Source organism: Podarcis vaucheri, assembly GCF_965113315.1.
Source record: "Podarcis vaucheri genome assembly, chromosome: 8".
NCBI lineage: Eukaryota > Metazoa > Chordata > Lepidosauria > Squamata > Lacertidae > Podarcis > Podarcis vaucheri.
In genome coordinates, this window is record NC_138766.1 from 59,037,046 (window position 1) to 59,049,232 (window position 12,187).

The 12,187-nt window shown below is 42.8% G+C and overlaps 1 protein-coding gene and 1 long non-coding RNA gene across 2 annotated transcripts in view; one reads left to right on the forward strand and one right to left on the reverse strand.

Moving 5' to 3' along the window:
* The window catches only part of LOC309538503, a 98,351-nt gene extending 87,333 nt beyond the window's left edge, over positions 1-11,018 (forward strand). Inside the window, exons 2-3 of the long non-coding RNA XR_014222247.1 lie at positions 5,968-6,829; positions 7,398-11,018. This is a non-coding gene — a long non-coding RNA (uncharacterized lncRNA). The remainder of the gene's footprint in view (positions 1-5,967; positions 6,830-7,397) is intronic.
* Positions 1-12,187, reverse strand: part of CYP7B1 (cytochrome P450 family 7 subfamily B member 1) — a 107,578-nt gene that overhangs the window by 81,795 nt on the left and 13,596 nt on the right. The gene's annotated exons all lie outside the window — the stretch shown is intronic.

Genomic DNA, 12,187 nt, shown 5'->3' on the forward strand with positions numbered 1-12,187 from the left:
GATCGGTACAAACAATAGTTTGATTTTGATTGCTCCATAGCACGCTTGGGTAGAGCCTCTGAATGCAAGAGAATTGCTCCAAAACAATGGTCTGGTTCATCATCCAAAGCGTCCCTTTTCAGACAGCTGCCTCTGCCACACTCACCCTGACAAACGTCCAGAAAAACAGATGGTTTCAGCATTCATGGGCAGTTTAGTGAAAACCCCAGAGTCAACTATTCAAGACATTGTATCACAAAGCTGAGAAAAAGAGCATTTTTGATGCAAAAAATAAAAAAATGCATGTTAAAATTCTGCTCATACACAGTGACATCACAGAGTGGGGGGTTTTTTAAGGTTTTTTTTAAAGAAAGGTCATGTTGTAACAAAACCCTTTATACACTGAATAAAGAATTTTGTTATAACGCAACCTGTTGTTTTTTTTAAAAAAAGAAGCCACTGTATGCGATCAGAATTTTTAAATGCATTTTTAGCATCAACCAATGACCCTTTTTAGCATCTTAATGATAATGCCTTGAGGAGCCGAGGTAGTGTTGTGAGCACACTGCACACAAAGGCGTCCTGCCTAAAACATACAACCACAATGTTCAACTGCAAAATAGTGACGCTGACAAGGAAAAATTTGTCTTGGCTTCAACTGCCCTGCTTGTGTGTTGCCCATTAAAAGGAAGCTGAGTCCACTTATCATCTTTTATAGATTTGCATTTAACTGACTCGACTGTTACACAAGTTGGCTAAATAGAAACATGTCCTCCAAGCAAGATTCTTCCCACTGCTGCTCTACAGAATTCTTTCTGCTGTGATGGGGGCTGCCCGTCCAGTATCTACTGAGAGGGGAAGTGAACTCAGAGGACGCCCACCTTTGTCAGTCCAATGTCCTCTCTTTTCTCAGTTCATTCAACAGCAAAGGAATAGTTCCACTTCACTAGCAAAGGATGAAGTAGCTAGCACCCAAACAAACACCTGCCGACACGAGAACCAACAAGCAAGAAGGCACTGCAAACATTGGTCCCATATCCCATGAGCTCTTGAAACATGAGTATTGCTAGCCCAGAGTTATTTCCACACTGCCCTCTGCTGCCAGGAGAGAACAGGATCTGTCAGGATGAGAAAGACTGCATGCAGCTGCCCCGTTTAGAAGTAGTTTGGGGGTAGAAAGAGGAAAGCTGTTTGGATCCCTTGCTGCTTTCTGCACCTCAGACCTCTTTCTCCAATATACTTGCACACACAGCAGCCAGACAGAATAAGAGACAGACATTGTTCTCATTTAGGGGGATCTGAAATGGTGCTCCTTAAAATACCAACAGGGAAGGTCTTTCACCCATACCAGCTCCTACTCCCAGTCTGGATGGGTGGCAGGGGGGGTTCAACACAGACTGTGCACATCGATGGAAAATATACTTGCCTTTTATTGCAAAATTTCTTACACTTTCTGATATGCATTATCCTATTAAGGCTAAAAAAGCACATAAAACAGAATCATATTAAAATAAATGGTAATTCTTTTCTAACCAACTTAGTTCTACTGAAATCAGGGAGCCTTCGTTCCAAGGACCTAACTTCCTAATAATGTATATCTTTTAGTGTGTGGGGTTATATCTTTTAAAAATATTTTTTACTTAGGTATTTTAGATTGTTTTATACTTGGCTTTAAATGTGCATTTTTGTAGTTTTAGTTTCTTCTGGGGGGGAGGGGGAGTGACTAATAAGTACAACTAATAAGGCGCATACAAAGTTAAACTACACTTATGAGGAAGTAGCTTCAATGAAATCAGATGAGCCACTTCCTTTTAAGTGTGCTCAAATTCTTAGAAAATTTATTGGGAAGTAAAATACTTGGAGGAAAACATTCATTGATTTCAGCCAGCTTGTGTTTAGGAAAAGAAAACCCTGCCATTTCATTTTTTAAAAAAAGAATATAACAAGACATGCCATTTACCTTCATTGCAAATGTGCATTCCCTGTGCATATGTGCATATTTTCTTAAGGAAATAATACATCATGCTTTAATTGAACCCACAAAGTTCTGCAGGAGTAAAGGTGTGGGGTGTTCGCATTCAACAAGTGTACAATTTGTGTGCACAATAGGTGAGCTGTAGAAATCAGTATGTGTGAGGGTTTGCCATATTTCATAATCCAGACCGAAAGGTTTTCGAGCTATTTCTAAGGGAAATCGGCAAAAACAACACTGCCGACATGACATGGGCTTCCATATGTTTGGATTTTCCCAGACATTTAGCCGATTTCCGCCTGGACACTGCTTGCGGCTGCAGTATTCCAGAAATATCTGGGAAATTCCGGATGTATGGCAACCCTAATATTTGTGTCCTTTTTCACATAAACCCTTGTACATGCACAGATACAACTGTGTTCATTGTAACAGCTGAACAAGCCTACATCATCTTTCCAGGGATTGGGGGAAGCTCTCGGTCATCAGCAGCCATATGTTCCCTTTTCTGAAAAAGAGGGCTTCAAGGCTTGCTGGTAAGATGTCATGCAGCCAGCAGTTTTCTTCATCCTCATTCTGCAACTCCTGACAATCTTGAATCCCTTTCTTCGTTTCCCTAAAAAGACTGATGATAGTTCGTCTGTTGGTTTCTGGTGATCCTGTGCTTCTCCAGGCATGGAACACCCAAGATTTTCCACCTTTGTTACCCGCTCCCATAGGACTGCCTTCTCCACCTCTGGTTCCAGATTCTCTCGGGGGACACTGCCACCTCCTGTTGCTGTGAAGTCAAAGCAACAGCAGTCACAGCCAAGACAGGTGGCTCCACCCCTAACAAGGGAGTAGAGTTGAGCTATAGCAAAGGCCAAGTTGCCCCTCACAGAACAGCCACGTAAATCCCCTCTTCAGGTCAAAAAAAGAATGACTGATCAAAGGACATTCTGCTTTACTTAATAAGTGTGTGTGCCTTTGTGGGTGATTTTGAATTGGGACTGCAGCATGAGGGAAGGTTTTACCCTTCTCTCCTCACCTATGATTTCTGACCCCCAAAAGGACATATCTGCATTGCAGTTAGCAATGGGGCAGGGAGCTCCCATTGGTGCCAATGGGAGCCTCCCCACCCCCATCACTTATTGCAGCACAGGGAGGTTTTTTTTCCTTTGCAGAAACTGCAGCTTGGAAGATAAGGTTAAATATTCCCTTGTGCTGCAGTCCCAATTAGAAATCATCCCTTCCCAGATAAGAGTCTGAAGCCTTGCCTACCAATCTCATGCCTTTTCAGTACCCCCAAACCCTGTCCTTTCAATAACTCATCCATGTGACCCTCTAGCACCAACTCATACACCAAAACCTTCTATGCCATAGGGGGCTAACCCTGTGCAGAAGTATTCACTGAATATTCACAGAGAAGCTGCCACTGGTAATAATTTGTAATAATTACCAGTATTACCACTGGTAATAATCTGTGTCAAATTTCCATTCCTTATAAAATTTGATGTGCTTATATGTTACCCTATTTCTGAAAAGTACTGCTTTTCCTTAACCATCGAAAATTAACAGGTAAATTTTACCATCTAAAAATCCAGCTTCTTTAAAAAAAAAATTCCCCAATAATTGGTAATATCCATTATAGAACCTTGGGAGACACAGACGTATGAATATTAATTTCATAAAAGTTGTGATTCCTTATTTTTATTGATTGATTGATTAGATTGGTATACCTCCCTTTATCCGTAGATCTCAGGGCAGTTCACAACATAAACATGCAAGATAAAAACTCAAAATACATAATAAGAACAAGGAAAAAACCACCACCACAAACCAATAAACCCCCTTACCCCACCCCCTGCCACAAACACATATATAAGTATTTTAATTTTTTTATTTAATTACTGAGTACTGCTTACCAGCAGAAAGCCAGGCCCAAAATCACAAATAACTTTTCTTTAGAAAAACAAGGTTCTTTAGATCTGTTGGCATGGGTAAGATGAGAGTCTTTAAAAAAGCAGTCTCCTTTTGATTTCTCAGGAAGAGAGAAAGTAGAGGAATTAAGAAGAATACTCCTTTAAACCTCCACCATTCCCCCCCCCCGTTGAGTTAATCACATGTGACAATGATTTGAGCCTGTATTCAGAACCTGTTAAATATTCTGTCCAGCTGAAATACAAACACTGTTTCAATTACTACAGGAGGCAGGTACGTATTAAAAAGACAGTGACTTCCTTCAGTTCAAAATAGACCCGTGAATTTACATGCGTCTATGCAAGCAAGGATGTATAGGCAGGCTGGTGATCAAGTGGTCATAAACAGTTTCTCCTATTGTGCCTAAGATTTAAACAAACAATCATGACTTTCCAGAATACAACTCCAACCCATTAGTGATATAGGAGTTCAGAGCAGGAAGAATGATGGCACGTTACAAAATTCAGCAGAGAGATAATAATTTTTACGCTACTCGATAGCTGCAGTTCAGGGTGGGTTTTTCTTTTATGCTGTGGGTTTTACAATCTAAACACAGAAATTAAATTCCCATAGTCATAACTCATATCCTCCAATTGCTCCAAAATGGACATTAAGCTCCTCAAAGGGGTTGACAATGTCCTTTTAAATTATAGCTGCTGATTTAGAAGACTGTAATATGACAAAATAGACCTCAAGTCCTCAAGCCTGGTGGAGACAGGGCAATTCCAAGGAGGAGGATTTCTGTATGATCTGCCCTCTGCCGTTCATTCAAGAAACAGCTGCCACTGCTCTACTCACCATTTATTTGGTGCTAAGAATGCTAGGGACGTGGGTGGCGCTGTGGGTTAAACCACAGAGCCTAGGACTTGCTGAGCAGAAGGTCAGCAGTTTGAATCCCCGTGATGGGGTGAGCCCCCATTGATCAGTCCCTGCTCCTGCCAACCTAGCAGTTCGAAAGCACGTCAAAGTGCAAATAGATAAATAGGCGGGAAGGTAAACGGCGTTTCCGTGCGCTGCACTGGTTCGCCAGAAGCTGCTTAGTCATGCTGGCCACATGACCCGGAAGCTGTACGCCGGCTCCCTCAGCCAATAAAGCGAGATGAGCACTGCAACCCCAGAGTCGGTCACGACTGGGCCTAATGGTCAGGGGTCCCTTTACCTTTACCTTTAAGAATGCGCTAGGTACACTGTATAGGACAAAGAAGTGGCGTGGTCAGGGATAGAGAGTTTGTGGCTCTCCAGAAAATGAACTACAGTACCCAGCATCCTTCAACATTGGCCATGGTGGCTGGGATTAATGGGAATGGGAGTACAACAACATCTGGAGGGCCATATCACTGCAGTGGGTGAACAAGGAAGGAATGGGAAGAGAGGTTAGCTACTGACAACAAAGAACAAGGGATATCTTGGGAAGGTGAGGTGCACTGGCTGCCAATTCGTTTCCAGGCCCAATTCAAGGTGCTGGTTTTGACCTATACTGACTTAAGCAGCTCAGAACCACAATACCTCGACTGCCTCTCCCCATAGGAACCAACCCAGACCCTGCTATCATCTTCTGAGGCCCTTCTTTGTGTGCCTCCTTCCCAAGTGGTCTGGAGTGTGGCAACACGAGAGCAGGTCTTTTCCCACTTGAGGAATGCTCTCCCCAGGGAGGGTCGCCTAGTGCCTTCATTATACACCTTTAGGCAGCAGGAAAAAATATTCCTCTTCAACCAGACCTTTGGCTGATTAACATCCTCTATCCTTTTAAATGTATTTGTGGGAGAGGAGAAATTGTTTCTCTTTGGTTTTGTTTTATTATATATTTTATCTTGTATTTTTATGCTGTGAACAGCCTCAAGATTTTCAAATGAAGGGTGGCATGAAGGGTAACAAAACAAACAACAACAAGAAGCATCCATCCCGATTTGCTTGTGCAGTGCTTATATGTCTTCCCATTATGCACTTTCCAGTGCATTTGCCAGCACTCTCCTAACCACAAAAGGTCTTGTTTGTTGGTTGGTTTTAAGTAGATTTGTTAGATTAAAGTAACTGAGTGCTTCAATTCACTTTAATTTCAGAAACTTAAGTTTCTGATATCTGCTTGAATCCCTCCTGCAAAATACAAACAACCTGGAGGTGACCCAAGACACAGCGGTGCAAACAGACACAAGGAAGTTATTCCAGTATTGCACCAGGGAGGAAAACAGAGGAAGAGGTACAAAATCTTTTACTTGCGCCAAGGCTATAAAAGAAGACAAGGTAGGAAACACAGGGTGCAATTGAACACAACACCACTGTGGGGGTGTTGCAGGAAATGGTAGCTGCAGATTGTTTCCCCTGTCTCTGTCCAACTCCAATCTAGCTTAGTAAGGGAAATGTGCAACATCCGGGTTTTTGCTCCACATCACTGGCTACTGTATAGAGGGAAGGAGGCAGGGAAACAGACAGTGTGATGACATCATATCACACACTACTATTGCTAAACATTATTAGGAGATAAGAAGCATGTGGGAATGGCACTACTGTTTTCAACTGCAATGCTGCTATTTGTGCTGGGCTATGGGGAGCAGTCCCAGGTAACACAAGGGAAAAATCACTGTCGAGTCAATGAAAGTCAAGGACAAACCACAAAGCAGGATCCAGCATCAAAAATCTGACTAAGGAATAAGCAAGGATGCAGGAACATATGAGAGCTCAATGTGTTGCTTAAGCAAAGCTCAGGTAGAACAAGAAGCCCCATATATACTCTGTCCTGCCCAGAAAAATCAATTGGCCAGCCTGGGTGGCTGGGGGGGAGTGAACCCAGTAAGTTCTTCACCAATCAAGTTGCCAGCTGCAATTCAGTGATCCATCACATTGGGCAGCTGCAGACTGGTCCAGCAGTTCCTGCACCCATGATCACACTAGTTCTATCCACGATTGGAGAAAGGCTATTGCAGTGTTTCCCAACCGGTGTTCCGCGGCACACTACTGTGCCGTGAGACATTGGCTGGTGTGCCGTGGGAGGGAGGCGGGCGAGTCGGGCGGTGAGAGGCGGCGGCGGCGAGGATCCGCGTCGAGCCGGGGGCGGCTCCGCGGTGGTGGTGCCAAGCGGCGGGGCAGTGCGTGCAAAAGGGAGGAGCGCGAGACAGCGGAGGAGGAGGAGGCCGGCATGTCCGGGCAGCAGCAGCAACAACAGCAGCAGCAACTCCCGGCTACGGCTCCTCAAGCCCCGCCGCCGCCCCCTCCTCCGCCCGCTATCGCCGCCACCACCACAACAGCCGCCGCCGCCTCAGTTGCCGCTGTCCCTCAGTCCCTCGCTCTGCTGCCTCCTCCCACCCCCAAGGCTTGGAGGTTCCCCGGCAAGGGGAAGCGAAAAAACTTTCACTTTTGTGCGTCCCTCCCGGCGTGACGCTGCACGCTGACGTCACGGGGCGGGGCTTTAATGGTGGTGTGCCGCGAGATTTTTTTTCAGTAAACAGGTGTGCCGTTGCCCAAAAAAGTTTGGGAAACACTGGGCTATTGAAAGGTTTCCAAGCAATAACTAAATGTGTCAGATTCAAACAGAGTATCAGGGAGCACATCTTTAAACAAAACAAAAAAACATTCTGAAAGTTTTATGAATTATCCTGCCAATTGGAAATCACAGGTGGCCACTTGAAGGGGATGGTGTGGTCTTAATAAACTAAAGCATTTTTTGTAGACAGTTTAAAAGCATATAGCATTTGTCTGATTTTCACCAAGACCATGGTGTTTGTGGGAGGTCTAGATAAGAGACATGCTATAAATGAACTATCAAGATTCTCTGTACTGTTCACCATTAATTGCTGCAGCACATATAGCCAGCTGCGATGCAATGCTCTCTTCCAGCAAAAGTCAATTTGAGACTCACCATCATTCTATTGTTTCCATGTCTTCTTCAGGAGGTCTCCATGCCATGTAGTGTAGGTTTGGATTTGCAGGTGGCATGGGGGTCAATTTCTTGGAGAAGATTTAAACTCCTGGCCAATACAATTTCTCCAAGTAGTTGGATGAAACCTCTCAAAATTCCTCACTTGCGCAAGTTGCTATATGCTTTAAAAGCAACTGTTGCTATAACAGTCCTCTGGGGAAAGTGGTTAGAGAGACTGTGTTGTTCCAAAGTTCAAAATCTGACTGCCTGCCCAGAATTTGTAATGTAAAATATCCTTTTGTTTGCAGCGGCTGTTACAAATCAAAAAGCAATTATGTTTGCAAGATATTCACTGTGTGACTTTTTATCCTTAGGGGAATCCACAAAAATAGCTGTGTTAGAGATTTGTTTGTGAGTGTGTTTTTCAGGGGGGTTTGTTTTGTTTTTGCAAACTTGCATGAGAAAACAAGATTGCCTGAAACAGTTTCCATCCTTTCAGCTGAAACTTTTACACATCTCACATAAGTGCAAGAAACCTGCTACATAGAAATACAGTGGCAATGGTGTTTCCTAGATGGTTACATTGTTCTCCTGACCCATTCTTACATTCTACCAAAAAAGATTCCATGGGCTTGGAGCCTCTTCTGCCATATGATACAAAGAGGACTTTTACTGTCCTGGAAATTCAACCTTGGATACCAACCAGAAACACAATTTAAGTGAATGGAACAATTTGTGCACAAGAGAATAACTATTTCTATAATCGTGTTTTCCAGACTCCCCCCCCAACTTATTTTTTACTGTCGCAAGTACCAAGATCATCTGATTGCTCTACTTGCTGCTCAGAACTCCCAGGCACCATGCTGCTTATTGCTACTTTAAACACTCCAATATAGAAATCCTTAACCTCGCTTGACCTAAGACAGCAAGTTACATAGAGTTCCTGGCACTCTATATTGCTCCTGTGCAACCTTTCACTTTTTTATTTGTCAGGACCATGTGCCACCATCCTCTAATGTAATGATAACCCATTGCATTCCTCCCAAGCCTGGAGCTGCAAGTGTGACATGTGTCAGCCTGACAGTTCTTATATAATCCCCAGCCTTTTAGGAAAAGGGCCATAGCTCAACAGGGCATCCGCATTGCATGCAGACAGTCCCAGATTTAATCTCTGACAGCTCCATGTTTGAAATCCTGAAGAGTCACTACCAGCCAGTGTAGACAATACTGGGCATGATGGACCAATGGTCTAATTCTGTATAAGGCAGCTTCCTGTTTTCCCTCCCCAGCTTCAAGGTTGGAAGGAAGGTTGAGGTTATGAGGTTCCTGCATTTTGCCAGGCACCAAAGCAGTACAGGGCCAATCTAAGCACCCACTGATTCCCCTTCCCCTTTCCTTGGTTGCATAGCAGCCAAACCAGCATGGGCCTCTACCATTTTTGGCTTTGCTTCCAAGAACAACCATAGATGTTGCTCCTACTCTTGTCTTGGATTGGCTAATCTTTCTTGACATTTCTGCTGATCGTCAAAACACTATGAGGGAAAGAGACAGAGAGACTTACCTCTGTCTGCCTCACAACCAATGCTTTTTCTAATTCAAGTTCCGTTTTCTTCTTCTGAACTGTCTGCTTGAGGCTTATAATTGATCTTGAATGAATACCCTGTTCTCATCTCAAATCTCTTGACCTTCAAAGGCTCTTGCCTTTTCAACTTTGAAGACTGCTCTTTTCCTTCAGTTCCAGCCTTGGACTTTCAATAGCTTTCTCTAACTGCCATGTCCAGGCTCCATCATAAGTCCCAAGTCCAACTCCATACTTGGTTAGATGGCCCATGTTGGGTTTTCCATCAGCCTCCTGATTCTGAGGACGGATCTGCTAGAAATGTCCTTGAATTCACACTAGGACTATTAAATAATTAAACACTTTAGCTGATTTATTTAGCCTCCAAAATGCAAATGTTTCATCAATTACATTTAAATAAAACTGTTCATTCTTGTTCCCTGTTCTCTTCCTTCCTTCATACACCCAAGGGAGACTTCATGGTTTGTTAAACCATAACTTCCCATGGCATCTAGACCAGCCAACTGTAGTTCGTCTGCTCCCTGCAAACCTGGTTTGCAATCCTGGGCATGAGAAGAGAGATTTGCTTGAGCAAATCATAAAATTACATCTGAACTGGGTCTCTATGTGTGTTTATGTATGTACATGTAACACACTATAAACTAGCCTTCCATTTTTGTTATGAGGAATAAATGAAAGACATCTGAAGCCAGAAAACACTTTTAAATTCAATTTCTTAAAGCCCCCAAATGAACATAATTTGAACAGATTTACTTCAATGTGGAAATCAGATTTAAATTCATGTAGCTTCTTTTCTAAAATTATCACCATGCATTTAATAACCAGTGTTATGCCACAGAATTGTAAATAATCTGGGAAGGAGTAGCAAGTAAGATGCAGATAATGGCAAATATTTGAATCTACCATGTGGGATAAATTGCCCTTTCCAGCCTTCAGAGAGATATATTTTCTAGATAACAGCTTTAAATAGCAACCCCAAGAGAAATGTGTTGGGCTGATGTCCATGGCTATCTAATGCCAATGCTGAGAACCCAAATGATCTACTAAAATTAAATATCTTATTGGATCAAGAAGAGGACATAAAGGAGAAGGCACCTTTGCTATTGTCATGAGCTGGAATATCAAAAGTAATTACAGTAAAACTTCAGATATATGGAAACATGTTCCCCAGAGGCAGAAGCTGGTTCATCATTATGCTCTTTTAAAGTCCCACAAATCCAAGATATAATTAACTGCAAGATCAGATCTTATAAATGTGTGGGGATCCAAGGACAGAAATAAAGGGGGAAAACCTTTCACAATGACTTCTTGGCTGTGCTGAGTGCACAGCATAATCCAACCACGTGCACTTTGAGCCTTGTTTCTGCATGCCTCAGAGGAGGCCTAGTACAATTGCATCTTTGTGCAAAGAATCCACCAAAATATTATATGGGCAATGCATCTGACTCCCTTGCAAACCTCTCCTACAGAGTATGCCAAGTGGCTTGGCATTTGCTTTTTGTGCTGGAAGCATGACTTAAACCAAAAGTAAAAGGAGAAGGTTCTGAAAAGCCTGAAAGCGTATCAGAAGTAGTTTGGAGCAGCAAGCATACATTTCCCCCACCTTATCCAACAAAGTGACAAGGAGTGAAGTACAAAAAGGTATATCAGCAGAAGGAACAGGAGAAGAAAAGGTTTATTGTTTTCATTGTTTTCATTATTTTCATTTTGTACTTTAAGCAGAACCAGACAGCCATGCTCACTGGATGCTTCCTTTGCAATAACTGTTTTTTGTAAACCAGAAAATGTGCAGCATTTCTATACAAATTAAATTGTAATACATATGGATAAATTATCCAGAGTGCACATAAAGGAAAATTCACTAGAGAGCAGTAACAGGGAATCTTCTTCCTTCTCCTGTTGGAGCCTGTTCATTCATTACCTCAGTGTTGTAGTAATGTTTGAAAGCCTGGCACCATCATGACAGAACCAGTTTCACAGGTCTTGTCCAAGCAATTACTGTCTAATTTGAAATAGGAAATTGTCTTCTGCTAATCCAGACCATTGGTCTCTCTAGCTCAGTAATCTCTACATGGATTGGCAGTGGTTTTCCAGTATTTCAGACTGAGCGTCTTTTCTAATTCTCTTTGGGAATGACAGAAAGTGAACACAGGGAATTGCTTTATACTGAGCCAGGCCATTGGTCTAGTTAGCTTAGTATTGTCTCCACTGACTGGCAGCAGTCATCTTCTGCATGCCAAGCAGATATTCTGACACTGAGCTACAGCCATGTTCCCAGCTCCTCTAAAACATCACCATGAATGAGCTAGAAAGGTTTGTTTAGGGACAGAGTTACAGGATCAGTCTTATTATTGTTGTTAGTGGCATTTATTTATATACAGTGGTACCTCGGGTTAAGTATTTAATTCATTCCGGAGGTCCGTTCTTAACCTGAAACTGTTCTTAACCTGAAGCACCACTTTAGCTAAAGGGGCCTCCCGCTGCTGCCACGCTGCTGGAGCACAATTTCTGTTCTCATCCTCAAGCAAAGTTCTTAACCCTGAGGTACTATTTCTGGGTTAGCGGAGTCTTTAACCTGAAGCATATGTAACCCGAGGTACCACTGCACTGCCTTAAAATATATTTCTCCTGCTCAAGGCAGCTCAGAGAACAAACACAATATTGAGCACTTAAAGCAGAGCTTTCCAAACTTTTCATGTTGGTGACACACTTGTTAGACATGTATCATTTCGCAATGCAGTAATTCAGTTTCACCCACAAACCAGAGGTTAAACTTACCCCTTTCCAGTCCCAGGAGGAGCATAAGGAGCATTTGCGCAACACACTTACACACTGCAGCCGACACACT